This window comes from Nicotiana tomentosiformis, chromosome 2, assembly GCF_000390325.3.
Source record: "Nicotiana tomentosiformis chromosome 2, ASM39032v3, whole genome shotgun sequence".
Classification (NCBI taxonomy): Eukaryota; Viridiplantae; Streptophyta; class Magnoliopsida; order Solanales; family Solanaceae; genus Nicotiana; species Nicotiana tomentosiformis.
In genome coordinates, this window is record NC_090813.1 from 179347374 (window position 1) to 179366415 (window position 19042).

A 19042-nucleotide genomic window follows, 5' to 3' on the forward strand; every position below is an offset into this window, starting at 1 on the left:
TAAAATATGAATATTGTAGGACAGTTCCGGTAGAGCGAAGCACATATAAATAAGTTGGCCTATCAAATGACGATAACGCTCAGGGTCATCAAGCGCTCGTCCACCCGCCAATGCCGTCCGATGATTCTGTTCCAACGACATTCCCACATGCTTAGCACCTAATAATCTAACCTCTAAGATAATATCTAAGGCATATTTTTGTTGGCTCAAAAATATGCCTTCTGAATTTTGGAGACTTTCACTTCTAGAAAATAATTCAATCTACCCAATTCCTTCATGTGAAAACATTTGCCAAGATAGGCTTTGAACTCATGGATAGCCTCGGGCTCATTGCAGAGATAATAAGATCATCAATATACACAGGGACATTTACTCAAACGTTACCCTGTTTTAGAGTAAAAAGAGAGTAATCAGAGCATGAATGCTTGAACCCGTAGTCCACCAAGGAAATCGACAACCTAGCAAACCAACACATTTGCGCTTGCTTTAACCCATAAAGGGACTTTTAAAGTCTACGCACTTTTCCTGGACTTGCAACTCGAAACCCAAGAGGCAATTTCATGTATACCTCCTCCTGAAGATCCCCATACAGGAAGGCATTACATATATCAATTTAATGTAACTCCTAATTCTTTGTCGCTGCTACAAACAAAATTGTGCAGACAATCACCATCTTTGCTATTGGGGGCAAACGTTCCATTACAGTCGATCCCCTCTACTTGATGATTCCCGAGAATAACTAGTCGGGCCTTGTGTCGCTCAATTGTTCCATCAAAATTTTACTTTATCTTGTAAATTCACCTGCAACCGAGAGCCTTTTTGTTAGGAGGCAGATCCTTTATTACCCATGTTCCGTTATTCTCCAGCTCCTATATTTCTAATCTCATTTCTTCTCTCCATTTGCCATCTTTCACGGCCTTATAGAAATGAGTCGTTTCATGTGTTGCAGTGATTGCTGCAAGAATAGCCCTTTGTTGTACAAAAACTTTATCGCAATTCACATATTATGTTATAGGATAAGGTGTAAATGAGTGATGATATAAAGTGGATGGAGGACAAGATGGACTCAATTTATGTACAACATTAGTAACATAATCACACAACCAGACCGATGTATTTTTTTGGCGGTGTTCGCGTCCAAACTACTCCTCCTCTATTATTTCATTTTCCTCAATTTTGGCCCCTACCTTCTGGTGAACGTTTTCTTCCATCTCGGCTTCGTGGTGATCCTCCACATCGAGCTCGTCTTCACGAGCTTGGACCGATTCACTGCCCCCTCCCCCCGCTTCAGACTCTTCATCCTCTCCCAGTACCTCCACATGCATCTCTTTATTTTCGTCTTTTCTAGTGTTATGTGTTGATGAAGCGAAAGGGAATTCAGTCTCATAGAAATCAACATCTTGTGAAACAAGATATTCTTTCTTCTCTAAATAATACACCTTCCAACCTTTCTTTTCATAGGTATATCCCACGAAGATACACCTACGGCTTCTACTTGAAAATTTATCAACCTTTCACCCTAAGCTTCGAGCATAACATAATGAGCCAAATACTCGAAGATGTCCATACTCAGGCATTCGACCATATAATAATTCATAAGGTGTCTTTCAATGCAAGATTGAAGACAGAGTTCGATTAATTAAGTGACAAGTTGTCAAAACAAATTTCCCCCAAAAATCAAATCGGCAAGTTACCTTGAAAGCACAAGGCCCGGGCGACAATCAAGATATGACGATGCTTTCTTTCCAGTCTCCTATTCTGTTGGGGTGTACCTGCACGCAAAGTTTGAAAGACAATCCCTCATTCAATAAAATAATTTCTCATGCATGTAAACTCTATTCCATTATCGCTCCTGAAGATTTTAACTCACTTACTGAATTGTCTGTCTATCATAACAAAGAAATTCTTTACAGTTTGTACTACATCTTTCTTATCAATCAATAAAAAAATCCACACAGCATGCTAGTAATCATCTACAATAGTGAAAAAAAAAATATGATGCACCACAAGACGAAGTTGTTCTATAATTTCTCACAAATCATAATGAATCAACTCAAAAATGCTAGAAGCTCTATTATTACTCAAAGGGAATTTGTCTATTATTTGTTTAGCCCGATGAAATACATCACAATTTTATTCAAAGCATCACTAGTTTTTTCAAAATCTACGATAGGAATTAATTTGGTCACTTGTAGAGAAGGATGACCCAAACGCCTGGGCCAAAGATCCAGCAAGCCCACATCTCCAACCTTTAGAGCACATACCCTCTGGTTGTTCCAAAAATAGTAGAGTCCATTTTACCGCTCACCCGCTCCAATCAACATCCTCGAGGTGTGGTCCTGTATAATACATAAAAGTTTAATGAAAATGACCAAACAATATGAGTAATTAATTGAGATGCAGAAATCAAGTTGCATGTTAAGCCGGGCACATAAAGAATATTTTTTAGAACCAAATTTCCTTCAAGTTTCGTGGAACCCTCGTTGGTCACTAGAGCATTACTCCCATCAGGCAAATTAAAAGAACATTGCTCAATTTTTGGCACATTATGCAATAATCTTAGATATCCTGTCATATGATTCGTCACTCCTGTATCGATGATCCAAGATACATAATTTTACTTACCGATCATCTTCTCATTCAAACTTATCTATTGGTTATTCAACATAGCAATCAACGTTTGCCACTGCTCATTACTCAATCCCGGAGGCCCAGCCTTTTCTGCCCCCATCACAGCTGCAAAGATGCCATCTCCTGTGGCTTGTGTAACATTCGTGCCATACGCACCATCACATCCACGAACTCTATTCATTCCTCCCGTCTGATATTGTTGTTGTCCTCTACCGCGTCCACCAAATTTACCATTACCACGAGGTATGTCTCCCCACCATTCTGGATACCCAACAAGCTGGAAGTAACTTTCTGAATCATGTCTAGTTCTCTTGTAGTAAGAACACATATTTTTGTCCTTCACTTTAATCCGACCTCTATAGGGGGATGTCCCTTGTACGGAAAAGACCATAATGTTATCATGTTCATCTGTCTCTCGAGCCATGATTTTTACACGTTCGTCTTGTACTAACTTCGAGTAAACTCGATTCAAAGTTGGCAACGGATCTTGAGCGAGTAAGTTCGACCTCACTGTTCCATACAGTATTTCATCTAATCCCATAAGAAAAAGGTGCAACTTCTCCTCTTCCCTTTGATTTTTCAAGATTGCACTAAGATTGCATGGGCACTTATCACATGTGCAAGTCGGAATTTGATCAAAATTAATATGTTCTTCCTAGAGTTTTGTTAATTTTTCATAGTAATTTACTATGGTCATGCCCGTTGTTTGCACTCCGCAAGTTCAGCCTTCAACTATTGTATTCTTAGACCATTAGAGGCCGAAAACCGTTCATTAATACTAGTCCATAAATCTTCAGCAACTTCTATGTATGGTATAGATGAACGCAAAATAGGCTCAATAGCATTCTAAATCCAAGAAACCAACAATGAGTTGATGGTCCACCAATCTTCAAGATCTGGAGACTTCTCATCCGGTCTCCTAATTATTCCGTCAATAAATCCGAACTTCTTCCTCGTCCTCAAGGCGGTCCTCGTGGACCTTGCCCATTCATCATAGTTTCTCCCTTTAGAGCCACCTGTGTTATCAAAATCCCAGGATTGTTAATAGATGTTATATCATACGAAGATAAGGTCTTTTGTTTGTTTGTTTAGTCACCACCACCGCTCCCACCGGTAGTAGAGACATCTTTACCATTGTCCCCTGCCATTGGTACATCACTCCGATTTTTTTATGGTTTGGCTCATCCTTGGCTCTGATACCATGCTAAACACGCAAGCACACAATGGCCAAGTGTGGAAGAAAGGCTTGCCTTTTTCAATTGATTAACAAGAATATATATACAAGTTGAATAGTAAAACTTAGTCCTAACAAATATGGAAAAGGAAAACTAGTCCTAACAAATATGGAAAAAGAAAACTCTCCTAGTCCTAAACATACAATATATTTACTATCCATATATACTCATACACACCCACACACACGCTTTAATATTTTTGGATACCATTTCCTATCATTATGTCTATAGGATATGCCAGGGAAAGGTTATGCATCGCTTGTTTTATTCAAGGTGGAATTCACTCTACAAAAGGCAATGAATTTTAAATTCCAAGACCAGCTAAGATGAAAATGAATGTTTTGGGTCAGAAACCGAGGAACTAATTTATCATTCCATTCTCTGCTCCTTTTTCATATACTTGATGGACCAAGGGTGTGTTTGGTATGAAGGAAAATATTTTTCGGAAAATATTTTCTAATTTTTTCATATTTTGTTGGCTTAAATATTTTAAAAAATATTTTCCTCATAAACTCATTTTCCTCCAATTGGAGGAAAATATTTTCCCTATCAAGAGAAGAAAAAATATTATCCAAAACTCTTTTCTCACCCTATTCCCCATCCCTACTAACCCCCACCAACCCAACCCTACACCCCCACCTACCGATCCCACCTCCGCCCACCCTACCCCAACCCACCCCCTCCTCACTCCCCACCCCAATCCTAAATAAAAATATTATTAATAGTACTTTCTTTTTATGTTATAAATAGATTTATTTTTTCATTTCAACAAATGAGTATTTTCTTTTCGTGATATAAAAAAGTATTTTTTTTTATTTTAACAAAAAAGTTATTTTCTTTTCATGATGTAGAAAAAGTATTTTCTTTCATTTCAACAAAGTATTTTTTTTCATTTTAACAAAATGAGTATTTTCTTTTCATGATGTAGAAAAACTATTTTCTTTTTTTTCAATAAAATAAGTACTTTAGTTTCATGTTGTAGAAATGGTACCTTTTTTTCAACCAAAAAAAGAGTATTTTCTTTTTAGCTATGGAGCACAAATTTCAACATTGTTTTTGCATAAAAAAGTAAAACATCACATTAGTTCATTTGAGTTTGTGTGAAATTTTAGAAGAATAATTAAATTCTTGAAGAAAATAGAGTCGGAGGAGGGGGGAAGAAAGGAAACATGTGGACTTTGGGGGGGGAGGGATGAGGAGAGTACCATAAAAAATATTTTCTACTCTCTAACCAAATACTATAAAATATTTTCCGGAAAAAGTTTTCTACTCACCAATCAAACAAGGGAAGATAAGCAATAAAATCACTCATTTTCCGTAAAAAATATTTTCCTCCGTACCCAACACACCCCAAGTCATGGGATTTTTAATTAGAATTAAGTTGCTATTAAGGATTTTCTTTTTCAAGAACAAGGCATGTGGTTGCAATATATGTTAAAATGTAAAAAAAAAAAAAAATATCTGCACTAAGTACTCACGCCTATATTACTTACACCTATTTGATAAGAGTAAACAAATGAACAATATCTCTATACAAGAGTTACTTAATCCTAAGAATTTTCTTCTTTGTTTGTCCACTACAGAAACGTCGATAGATCAATTAGCAATTCTAAATTTCAAGCTTCATCAATAAAATAAGGAACTATAGCAAAAGATTAAAACAATAAAAACTAAATGCATGATCCAAATATTAACAATTCAAGGAAAAATAAACACATTAAACTACTGACAATACCTCATCGTCCAGAACCACTAACAGCAACTAGAAATATCACTGTAACTCCGCCATCTTCTCCACAAACATCCACATAAATTTTGAAATGGAGAACCTATCTACTAGCGATTATAGGTCAAATAGCGACTCATATCCAACCGGTCCAATATGATCTAACCTACCATTCTTTTATTTTGTTTTTGAAAAAAAAAAGAATGAAAATTAATGTATTTTTCTTAAATTCTTTCAGAGTTACATAATTCCTCAATCTCGAAAGTTGATTTTGTATTTTTGGGTTTGAGCTGCATTTTACTCCTTGGTTATACTATTTGACCCGTTTGACCCTATGTTTGATGTACCATTTTAGATCCAATTCATTCGGGTAAGTCATAACTCAATCTATTTAAACTTGAACGAGTTAGGCGGATTACTAAAAATATGGAATTATTTTGCCAGCTCTACTCCCTTCTAACTTGTAATTGTCTAACAAACATCTTTAGTTTGTGCCTATCGCACTTCAATTTCTTTTTCGACATTTCGTTCGGTTTAGCTCAAGTTTTTTTTTTTTGCCACCTCTACTTTCAATCCACACAGTATGAACAAACTCTGTATATATATCAACTTGAAAATTTGGGCAGCTTGGGATTTCCCCTTGGATCAGTTGATAATTTCCTGAGCATATTGATTCCATCCCTCTGCAACTATAGGTTGTCCTTGTGTCCATTGATCCTTTGGAGAACTCACACTCCATAAAAAGGTTCTCTTTAGTTTCATCAGAATTTTGACATTGAAGATTTAGCTAACTGTCATCGGCAGCCACAAAGTAAATGTAGCTTTTGGTCTAAGCAGCATTTAGATACATCAAGCATTTTCATGGTACTCTAGTTCCATTTCCTACCAGTTGTCTATATATTTGATTTGTTATACTCTTTCCAGCATTATGATTGCATACAACACTTTCCAGTGTAGTTCTTGCTTCCATAATCTTTCTCGCCATCCAACAAGCTTGCTTTAGTATTACTACAGACTCCATTTATTGGTCTTTGATGTAATATGTATGGATCCACAATTTATCTTGTTTGTGAGCCAAATCCCAACAAGTTTTTGCTATTGCAGCTTTATTCTAAATGTGCAAATTTGTCAAGTTCAGCCCACCTGCACTCTCTGGGGAGCAAATCCTACCCCAAGCTACTAGGTGATTGTATAGCTGCCAGGCCATAGGTAGCTGTTATAATGTGCATCAATAATTTGTAATACTTTAGCAGGCAATACAAATAATTGAGCCCAGTAAGCCTGCACACCTAATATATGATAATCTTTTTGCTGTCTAAGATGAAATTCTTGCAATTATCTTCTCAATGAGAGGCTGCTATTATATTAGGGACAATTTCTTAGTTGACAATGATACCCCCAAGATATTTAAAGGGTAGTTTACCACTAGAAAAACCAAGTTCTTGCAGAATTTTTTCCTTGTCGTCCTGTGGCACTCCCCCAAAGTATACTGATTTCTTCCCTAAATTAGCCTTTAATCCTGAAGCTTCAGATAACTGAGTGAAGTAGTGATGCATTGCATACACAGAAGGTATATCACCTCTAGTAAAATAGCAATAAGTCATATGCAAAAAAGCATGTAATAGCCAGTTTTGAGCATCTAGGATGATACTAAAACTCCTCCACCTCTGCAAGTACTCTTAAGTTTATACTTATGTACTCCATTGAGATAGAAAACAAAAATGAAGATATAGGATCTCCCTGCCTGAGGCCTTTAGCAGCATTGAATGGTTCTGATGGTTCTCCATTGATCAAGATAGTGTAGTTGATAGTTTGCACACACTCAAGAATTCATGTAATGAATTTCCTAGGGAATCCCAGTTCTTCCATAACCTGCTCCAAATAAACTCATTCCATATAATCAAAGGCCTTCTATAAATCAATTTTAATTATACACCTTGGGGACACATATTTTTATTGTATAAGCCTTCACCAATTCATGTGCTAGGATGATGTATTCTACAATTTTCCTTCCAGGAATAAATCCAACATGTGTTTCATATATAATGCTTGTAATGACCTTCTATATCCTTGCTGCTAGTACTTTGGAGATCAGCTTGTATAGCACAGTACAACAAGTAATTGGTCTGTACTCTTTCACTGTTAATAGATTGTCACTCTTTGGAATTACTGTTACAACTGTACAGTTTATAGCTCTGTATATTTTCCTTGTAAAAAACTCCTTCACAACCTCTATCACTTCCTCTTTGATTATGTGCTAGGACTTCTTAAAAATATTGCATTGTAGCCATCAATTCCGGGGCTTTATCATCACCTATGGAATCCAATCCCTCTTGAATATTTGTTACTTCTACACACAAATCAAGCTTCTGTTGGTGGGATAGCACATCTCCTCTCTTCATATTAATTCTATTTATTGTTGGTAGTATATGTACAAATGAGCACATCAATTTCTTGTAAAACAACACATATGGGAGTATTCTTTTTCTCGGCGATAGTGTAATACCAAGACCAGTAAGAGAGAATGGACTTCATCTATTCAAACAAAACACATGCCCCCTAACAGTCGTATTCTAACCAGGCTTTGAAAAACTTTGAGATCACCGAGTTTCTCGAGAATTGAGAGGTCTCTTTTTTATCTTGTACCGTATGTAGGCTTGTAAAGCATAGGCGAGATAAGAGGTACACTGAACACCAACCTAATCTCGACGAAACAAAAAAGCAAGTACATCCTTAACGGCCTCTATTCCTAACGCACCATGGAAACTTGCTAAATTTATCACCAACCTTGATTTCACTAAGCTCAATATGAACCCGGAATAGCGGAAATAGGTTCTTTGATTCATCTTCTTTATTTAATGAAGGCGCATTCCCAAAATATGGTGCTAAATAGCATGGAAGTTTGAGTCCCCAATGTCTTACTGCGACCCCTTGGGCATTCCTTACGCTTTCATTCAAGCTAACTAGACAGGTAGGCAATCTTATCCCCAATATAGATTCAAGTAAGCCAGGCATACCTATTATATATTACACGCATTGGTAGGCATGCCTCTGATAAGGGCTCGATCCTAAGAATCAATCCCAATCGATTCTACGGAAGGGAGACCTTTGTTCATCAATCAACTTAAGAACCAATTAGTTGTAGCAGCATCTGCGACTGAAAAGTTAGCCCTTGAGAATATTCAAAAGAAGAGGTCTAGGGCTGGTTTTGAAAAGAGATCGAAGGCGGTATACTTTTTTCTTTTCTTCTGTGGGTCCCTCTACTTATTCATTCTATAAGGTGCAGATGAATAATTCAAAAAAAGGGCTCAAAAGCTCCTTTTTTCGATAAACATTGATTATATTTCTTTATATTATTTGTACCAGTAACCGGTTTATGGATGAGTAGTCTTGGAATAGTCGGTCTAGCCCGTAACCTACATGCATATGACTTCTTTTCTCATCTTTAGCTACTAATCTAGCCTTGTATCTATCTATCGAGCCATCTTCTTTATGCTTGATCTTGTAAACCAGTTCCCACCGCGCTCACGACCAATTTTCTCCTTCATAGCTTTTGGATCAGTAAGTTTTACACTATCTATGGAATTGATCTCTCTAATTTGCTTCTTTTGATTCCTCTTCTTTACCACAACAGTGTAACGCCCCGATCGATCATTTTGTGTATTTGAACCCCATTCCTATTTGATATCTTTTGTATGTTTGTATGATGTTATGTGACTTACGGGATGATTAGTTTGGTTTTGGGAAGGTTTGGAAATATATTGGAACACTTAGTTTTATTGTAGGAAGCTTAAGCTATTAGAGTTGACCAAGCTTTGAGAATGGTGTTTTGATAGTTTTGGTAGGTACAGATGATAATTTTGGACTTAGGCATATGTCCGGATTTATATTTGGAGATTCCTAGGATGTTTTGACTCTAATTATCGAGAGTTTAAAATTTTTAGGTTTAAAAAATTAATAAGTTTGACTCATAGTTGACTTTGTGGATATCGAGTTCACTTTGGGATGTCGAGCCTTGGGATAGGTTTTTGTGGTGATTAAAGACTTATATGCAAAATTTGGGATCATTCCGAGTTGGTTAGACATGGTTTGGCACGAGATTGGAAGTTGGAAGTTTGATTTATTCATTAAGTCTGAATTGAGGTATGATTTGTGGTTTTGATGTTACTTTATGTGATTTGAGACCTCAAGTAGGTCTGTGTCATATTTTGGGATGGTTGGATAGGGTCCCAGGAGGCTCGGGAGTATTTTTATTAAATTTCGGATCATTTCGGTGAAGGGTTGCAGAACTGTTCCAGTGTGTCGCACCTGCGAAACTTTGACCACAGGTGCGAGGCCGCAGGTGCGTGGAGGAGTCCCCAAAAGCGAAACTTAGCCTGGGCAGGGGAGCACGCAGAAGCAGAGCCGGCAGCACAAAAGCGCAAATTGATCACACCAGCAGCCCGCAGAAGCAGTTGTTTGGCCGCAGAAGCTCACGAGTCATGAGCAAGTCTAGTAGAGTCTTATGGGTCAGTACGGAGACATCTATACTTATCTTCGAGAGGCTACCGTGTTGTTAGGATAACTTCTCTTCTTTCATTCTCTATCGTGCAGATTTGTTTATCCCTAAAGTCTGAATCATTTCTCTTATATTCTCTCATAGATGGTGAGTACATACTCGTCTGATGCAACTTAGTTGGCGCTGGTACCCCAGGCAAGAGGCGCGAGAGGCCGGGGCCGAAGCAGAGGCAGTGGTGGAGCACACGCCGTAGCTAGGTTCAATGCTCGAGTGGCTGCTATGGAGCCACCCTAGGTTTTATTTGTTACACCAGTTGTTAAGGACACCTTGGTTCACATGGTTGGTTTATTCGAGAGCTTGGCTCATGCTGGGGTGTTTCCTACTACACTGACTACTTCTCAGGGGGGCGGAGCACGGACTCCGGCTACTCGTACCCTCGAGTAGATGGATCTGAGTTGTCAAACACTGAGAGTGGTTCTAGTTATTGCACTGTAGCCAATAGTTGTTGTCGGACCAGTTGTTGAACTTGCTTTGTTCGTGGATGAGCAAAAACGTTTAGAGAGGTTTTGGAGGATGGATCCTCCGCGTTTTGATGGTTATCATACAGCAGACCCCCAGGATTTCCTTGATGGTTGCTATAAGAGTTTTCAGAATCTTGGACTCGTGGATTCCAATGGAATATATTTCATAGTGTTTCAGCTTAGAGAGCCAGCCAAGAGGTGGTGGAAATTATATGATCAGGGTAGAGCAGTTGGTTCCCTTTCACTTACTTGGGCTTAGTTCTCCAGGGTCTTTTGGGAGAAGTTTGTGACCCGCACCAGGAGAGATGAGCTAGGGAGGCAGTTCGAGCATCTTCAGCAGGGTATATGTCAATCACTTGAGTATGAGATGAGGTTTACAAATTTGTCTTGTCATGCTACTATTTGCCCTTTGAGAATGAGGGAGTGTGAAGATTCATTGATGGTCTTCACCACATTATTCACCTTGCTATGGCTAGAAAGGCAGAGACCGAGACTTTATTTCACCAGGTTGTGAAGATAGCGCATCGGATTGAGTGGATACATAGTGAGACTAGAGAGACAATACAAGGGTGCCTCATTTGGAGGCCGTGGTCGATTTGGGTAAGGCCAATCTAGCAAGCCAGCTGATCATTCACCACTACCTAGTCGAGGAGGTTCATTGTAGTCTTTATTTAGTGCACTCCATAGAGTTCCTCATCTTGCTCCATTTATTCAGAGTTCATCAGTATCGAGTTCTTCTAGTGGATATGCTGATTCACGGGGTCTGACTCAGGGCCCTCCGTCAGTTCCGATCATAGGTTACTTCGACTGTGGGGATTTGGGCCATGTCAAGAAAGATTGCCCCTGTTCTCATAGAGGTTCACTGCAGCAGGGATATCAGACTAAAATTCTTGTGCCAGTTTCTACACCACCCGCTCAGCCAATTCAGTGTGGTGGTCATCCAGGACGTGGTTGTCCTAGAGTGGGAGATTAGTCCAGTGGAGGTCAGGCTAGATGTTATGCGTTTCTAGGGAGGATTGAGGCTGTTGCTTCTAATGTTATTATTACATGTATTATTTCTGTATGCCACAAGGATGCTTTAGTATTGTTTGATCCTGGCTCTACTTATTCATATATGTCATCATACTTTATTTCTTGTTTGGATATGCCATGTGATTCACTTGCTACCTTTGTTCATGTATCTATACCAATTGGAGATTCTATTATGGTGGATCGAGTATATAGGTCATGCGTAATTGCTATATGTGGTTTTGAGACGAGATCTGACTTTTTATTATTCGATTTGGTGGACTTTAATGTGATATTGGATATGGATTAGTTATCTTTGTACCATGATATTCTTGATTGTCACGCTAATATAGTAACATTGGCTGTGTCGAGTTGGAATGGAAGAGTTCTCTTGGTTGCACTCCTAGCAGAGTGATCTTATTTTTGAAGGCTCAACAGATGGTTGAGAAGGGATGTTTAGCGTATTTAGCTTTTGTCAGAGATGTTAGCATTGATACTCCTACTATTGAGTTAGTTCTAGTACTGAGGGTTTTTTCAGATGTGTTTCCAGCAGACCTACCAGGCATGCAACCCGACAGAGATATTGATTTGGCACCGGGCACTCAGCTTATCTCTATTCCTCTATACCGTATGGCTCCAGCAGAGTGGAAGAAATTGAAGGAATAGTTGCAAGATTTGCTGGATAAAGGGTTTATTATGCCTAGTGTATCATCTTGGGGTGCGCCAGTGTTATTTGTAAGAAGAAAGATGGTTCTATGAGAATGTGTAGTGACTATCGGTAGTTGAACAAGTTACTATCAAGAACAAGTATCCACTACCACATATTGATGATTTATTTGATCAGCTTCAGGGTGCTAGAGTGTTCTCAAAGATTGACTTGAGGCCAGGTATCACTAGTTGAAGATTAGGGCTTCGAACATCTCTAAGATGGCTTTCAGGACTTCTTATGGGCATTATGAGTTTTTGGTGATATCGTGTAGGTTGATTAATGCCCCAACAGCTTTTATGCATATGATGAACAGTGTGTTCTGAGCTTATTTGGATTCTTTTAGCATTGTGTTCATTGATGATATATTGGTGTATTACCATAGTAGGGAGGAGCACAAGCACTATCGGAGGATTATGCTTCAGACATTGAGGGAGAAATATTTGTAAACTAAGTTTTCCAAGTGTGAATTTTGGTTGGACACGATAGAAATTTTTGGGCCACGTGGTGCCTAGTGATGGGATTAAGGTGGATCCGAAGAAGATTGAGGTTGTTCAGAGTTGGCCTAGATTCTCTATGCTACTAAGATCAGGAGTTTCCTAGGTTTGGCTGGTTACTATCGTCGCTTCATATAGGGTTCCTCGTCTATTGCATCCTCATTGACCAAGATGAATTAGAAGGGGGCTCCATTCACATTAATGTCCGACGAGTGTGAAGAGAGCTTTCATAATCTCAAGATTGCATTAACTACAACTCCAATTTTGGCATTGCCTTCAGGATCGGGGTTGTATATTGCCTATTGTGATACTACGCATGTTGGCCTTAGTTGTGTGTTGATGCAAAACGGTAGGGTGATTGTTTATGCGTCGCACCAATTGAAGCCCCATGAGAAGAACTATCTGATTAATGACTTGGAGTTAGTAGCTATTTTGCACACACTTAAGATTTGGAGGCATTATATATATGGCAACCAAAACGATTTGAATTTGAAGCAGCGGAGATGGTTGGAGCTGTTAAAGAACTATGATATCACTATTCTCTATCAGCCAGAGAAAACAAATGTGGTTGCTGACGCCTTGAGTTGGGAGGCTGAGAGTGTGGGGAGTTTAGCATTTATCCAAACTATTAAGAGGACTTTGGCTATGAATGTTCAGGCTTTGGCCTACAGATTCGTGAGATTGGATATTTCGGAGCCACACAGAGTCCTTGTGTGTGTTATTTCATAGTCATCCTTGTTTGAGCGCATTAAGACTCATCAATATGACGATCCGTATTTTCTTGTCCTTAAGGACACGTTACAACTAGGTGGTGCTAAGGAGATGACAATTGGTGATGATGGTGTATTGCGACTACAGGGTCGGGATTGTGTTCCTCTTATTGATGGTTTGAGGGAATTAATTCTTAAGGAGGCTTATAGTTCACGACATTCTATTCATCCAGGTGCTATGAAGATGTATTGTGATTTTAAGCAGCATTATTGGTGGAGGAGAATAAAGAAGGACATTGTTGGTTATGTTACGCAGTGTTTGAAATGTCACCAGGTCAAGTATGAGCATCATAGACTTGGTGGTTTGCTTTAGAGGTTAGATATACCAAAGTGGAAGTTGGAGCGCATTACTATGAACTTTGTGGTTGGACTGCCACGGACTTTGAGGAAATTTGACGTTGTTTGGGTTATTGTAGACAGACTACCAAGTCTGTACATTTCATTCCAGTCATGACTTCTTACACTTCGGGGCAGTTGGCTAAGATCTACATAATAGAGATTGTTCGCTTGGATGGTGTACCTATTTCTATCATGTCAGATCGTGGAACTCAGTTTACTTCGCACTTTTAAGAGCTATGCAGCCTGATTTGGGCAAACAGGTTGAGTTGGGTACTATATTTCACTTTTAGATAGACAAGCAGTGCGAGTGGACCATTCAGATTTTGGAGGATATGTTGAAGGCCTATGGTATTGACTGCGGAGGCCAGTGGGTATCAGTTTCTACTAGCAGAGTTTGCATACAACAACAACTAGTCTCATATCTAGATGGCTCCGTATGAGGCCTTATATGGTACGCGATATCGTTCTCCAGTTAGTTGGTTTGATCTTGGTGAGGCAAGATTATTAGGCACATATTTGGTTCGTGATGCTTTGGAGAAGGTGAAATAATTTAGGAGCGGCTTCGTACATTGCAGTCTAGGAAAAAGAGTTATGATGATATGAAGGTTCATGATGTGGATTTCATAAAGGGTGAGAAGGTTCTACTTCGAGTTTCTCCTATGAGGTGACCTACAAACTTGCTTCCACCAACTTATTGGGACTTTATACGGTATTTCATGTTTTCATGCTTCGAAAGTACTATGAGGACCAGTCACATGTGTTGATTTGAGTCCAATGCAGTTGGATGAGCATTTGGCTTATGAGAAAGAATGGGTTGCTATTTTGGATCGGCAGGTTCGGAAGTTGAGGTCTAAATATATTGCATCAATGAGAGGTCAACCGGTCGAGGAGGCGAATTGGGAGACCGATCATGATATGTAGAGCAGATATCCTTATTTTTTTGACATCCCAAGTATGATTCTAAACCCGTTTTTACGACGAGGTAAAGAATGTAATGACCCGGCCAGTCATTTTGTGTATTTGGGCCCTGTTCCCCTATTTGATGTTTCTTGTATTTTTTTTTATATATATATTTTGTGACTTGTGGGCATGATTGGTTTGATTTCGGAAAGGTTTGAGAATGTGTTGGAATACTTAGTTCCATTGTTAGAAGCTAAAGTTGTAAGAGTTTGACCAAGGTTTGTCTTTTATGTAAATGACCTCGGAATGGTATTTTGATGGTTTTGGTAGGCCTATATGGTGATTTTGGACTTAGTCGTATGTACGAATTTGGATTTGGATATTCCTTAGATGTTTTTTCTCTAATTGTCGAAAATTAGAAATTTGAAGGTTTGGAGAATTGATAAGTTTGACTCATAGTTGACTTTATCGATATAGAGGTCCATTTGGGATTTCGAGTCTTAGAACGGGCTCGTATGATGATTTATGACTTGTATGCAAAATTTGGGGTCATTCCGAGTTGGTTATACATGGTTCGGCATGAGTTTGGAAGTTGAAAGTTTGATTTGTTCATTAAGTTTGAATTGAGGTGCAATTTATGATTTTAATGTTACTTTGTGTGATTTTATATCTCGAGTAGGTTCGTGTCGTAATTTAGGACTTGTTGGTATGGTTGAACGGGGTCCCGGATACTCATGAGTGTTTCGAATAGATTTTGGATCATTTGAGTGAAGGTTAGCAAAACTAGTTCTAATGTGTTGAACCTATGAAATTTTGACCGCAGGTGCAATATGGTAGGTGCGTGGAGGAATCCACAAAAGGAGAACTTGGCCTGGGTAGGGGAGTCCCCAGAAACAGGAGCTGGTAGCACATAAGCGCAAATTGATCGCACCAGCGGCTCCCCAGGAGCGGATGTTTGGCCGCAGAAGCGACTGGTTGATATTTCAAGTTAGTTGCGCATCTGCGGAGGTTTTTACGCAGTTGCGACGTCACGAAAGCGACAATTTGGACGGCAAAATACGGTAATCACTGTGCAGAGATTTATATTCGAGGGTTTTGTCTATTTCTCATTATTTAGAGTTTTGGAACTCGGCTAGAGGCATTTATTTGGGAGGAATTTCATCACCACTTGGGGGATAATTGATTTCTACTTGATTTTGATATTATATCTTATTTTTCTATGTATTATTACACGTAGGTTATGGGATTCGAAAGTGGAATTTGGGGGATTTCGTGTTAGATTTTGAAGAGTGAATAATGGAGATTTGAAACCTGATTCAGAGTCGGATTTAGATAAAATGAGTATATTTGGATTCGTATTCAAATGGGTAGTCGGGATTTTTGACTTTTGTCGGATTCTAGAAAGCGGGCCTAGATTGACTTTTTGGTTGACTTTGCGTAATTGGATAAAGTCGGAGCTTTATTAGTGAGAATTGACTCATATAACCTTGATTGACGTTATTGAGTATTTTTGGCTAGATTTGACCCTTTCGGAGGCTGATTCGAGAGGCGGGGGATTTTTGGAATATTGATTCTCGTGGATTGAGGTAAGTATCTTTCATATGCTTGGCTTGAGGATATTTTCCCCGTAGACAATGATGTTTGCTATATGTTGGGGGTGACGCATATGCAAGGTGACGAATACGTATGCACGCACTATGATATTTCATGATCCGGGTAGATTCTAGACTATTATATGCCTTGTTAATTATCATTCTTTCATTATTACCGTGTTCTTTACACTTGCTGACTACATAAGCTATTATTCATGCTGGATATCATGCCTAGGTCATTGCTTATTTATTGGAGACATGATAGTACCTTAACCATAGTCATGTTGATTAGTCATGATATATATCAGTGTTATATCTCTATCTCTGTGCATTATTTATATGTTATATCACATGTTGATAGTGTTCTTCCGTGTGTGACACTGGTTTGAGCTGAGTTATAGCACGTTAGTACATTACGTGCGGTATTGAGACTATAGTATTGTGAGATGTTGGCATATTGAGACTGAGTGGATTGATGACTAATTCTGGGCCATAGAGCTGTGTTGATATTGGTTATGAGGGACGCTTGCGTCAGGCCCCTTAGTGGGCTGAGTGATATTGATCGTTGTGTTTTGATCCTGTAACGACTCGGCCGGTTATTTTGAGAATTTAAGTCTCGTACGGCAGCATAAGGCCCTTGAAACTTCATATTATGTGTATTGACGTGTGTGCATGGTTGAATTAGGTTACCGGATGTTTCAGAGTGATTTGGGATACTTAGTCCCTAAAATGGAAGCTTAAGTCTTAGGGTTTTGACCATAGTCAGAACTATGTGAAGACGACTCCGGAATGGAGTTCTGTCAGTTCCATTAGCTCCATTGGGTGATTTTGGACTTAGGAGCGTGTCCGGACTGTAAATCCGAGGTATGTAGCTGATTTGGGCTTGAAATGGCGAAAGTTAATTTTTTGGAGATTTGGACCGGAAGTGAACTTTTTGATATCGGGGTCGGAATGCGATCCGAGAGTTGGAGCAGCTCCATTATGTTATTTGGGACTTGCCTACAAAATTTGACGTCATTCCGGGTTGGTTAGATTAGTTTCGGCATGGGTTTTCAAAGTTGGAAGTTTTGGAAGTTCATAAGTTCGATTCGGGGTGCGATTTGTATTTTCGGTATTGTTTGATGTGATTTGAGACCTTGACCGAGTCCCTGTTAGGTTATGGAACTTGTTGGTATGTTTAGACGGGGTCCCGGGGGCCTCGGGTGAGTTTCGGATGGGCTACGGGTCATTTTCCCCTATTTTGAACTGTTGTTATCTGTCATCTGGTTTCCTTCATCGCGTTCGCGTCCTTGCCTTCGCGTTTGCGTAGTGTTATTTTGGAGGGTGAAATATTTCCTCTTCGCGTTCGCAGTGACCCTCTCGCGTTCGCGAAGCTCTGCCACCCCCTTCTTCGCGTTCGCATTCCCTATCTCGCGTTCGCGAAGTGCAAACCAGGCACTGGTGATCATTTTTCTCTTCGCGTTCGCGTGTCGCTTACGTGTTCGCGTAGCTATTCCATTACACTCTTCGCGTTCGCGTACTACTTCACGCATTCGCGAAGAGCCGTCATTGGGCCATCATATTTTTCCTTTCCGCATTCGCAAACGTGTTATCGTGTTCGCGAAGAATAACTGGGCAGCTTTTATTTTTCTTCTTCGCGAACGCATCCCTTCCTCCGCTTTCGTGATGCACAAAACACCTGGGCAGAATATAAAGTCCTCTATTCCGAGGGTTTGCCATTTTCACCATTTTTAGAGTTCTAGAGCTCGATTTTGAGCGATACTTTGTGGGTTTTTCAAGCAAATCGATTGGGTAAATTTTCTTCACCAAGAATTTATTATATTCCGTATTTTTATCTTTGTTTTTATCATTTAATTTGTATTTTGAGTTGAAGAAAATGTTGGTTTTTGAAAAAAAATTTCAAAATGAAAAATCATGATTTGAGGGATGAAATGGTATCGGAATTTGATAATTTTTGTATGTTTGGACGCATATCGGAATGAGTGTTCGGGTTTTATAAAATTTGTCGAGTTCCGAGGTGCAGGCCCGGGGGTCGACTTTTGATCGATTTTTATATTTTGATAAAGATTGAGACTTTATAATCCAGAATAGTCTCTTACGGGTTTTATTTGTTCTTTGAAGTTATTTTGATTAGATTTGAGCCGCCCGGAGGTCATTTCACCTGAGAAGTTCATTTTTGAGTATCGGTCTATCTTCTTTAAGGTAAATATCTTTCCTAACCTTGTGTGGAGGATTTTCCCTTAGGGTTTGAGTCTTCTATGCTGATTGTAATCCATGTACGTGAGGTGACGAGTACGTGCTCGGACTTATTTATGGAAAGTTGGCCTTTTAGGATTCTTAGGTCCTTACATTCACCGAGTATGAAGTTGTTCTTGATGTGATTAAGTCCCTATTTACTAGTTTCACCTCTACATACTTTAATTAGAATTAATTACTTCAGGATTCACTCTTATTGCCTATTTGACTCTTATTTGACTTAACTAAAGATTTTACCTCCTCTGTTGTCATGCTATCTTTTCATAACTACTTATCTTTATTTGGAATTAATATTATTTCATCCTATAATTGTTCAGTCTTAATTGAGGTTATGATTATTTTTCTGCTGCTTATCTTTAATTG

At 39.0% G+C, this 19042-nt stretch overlaps 1 long non-coding RNA gene across 1 annotated transcript; it reads right to left on the minus strand.

Moving 5' to 3' along the window:
- Nucleotides 1-2041: 2041 nt before the first annotated feature.
- On the minus strand, nucleotides 2042-5739 carry LOC117276573 (uncharacterized). Its single transcript, XR_004506836.2, has 2 exons — nucleotides 5602-5739; nucleotides 2042-2339 (listed from the first exon to the last, which is right to left on the minus strand). It is a non-coding gene; the product is annotated as an uncharacterized lncRNA (long non-coding RNA).
- Nucleotides 5740-19042: the final 13303 nt, after the last annotated feature.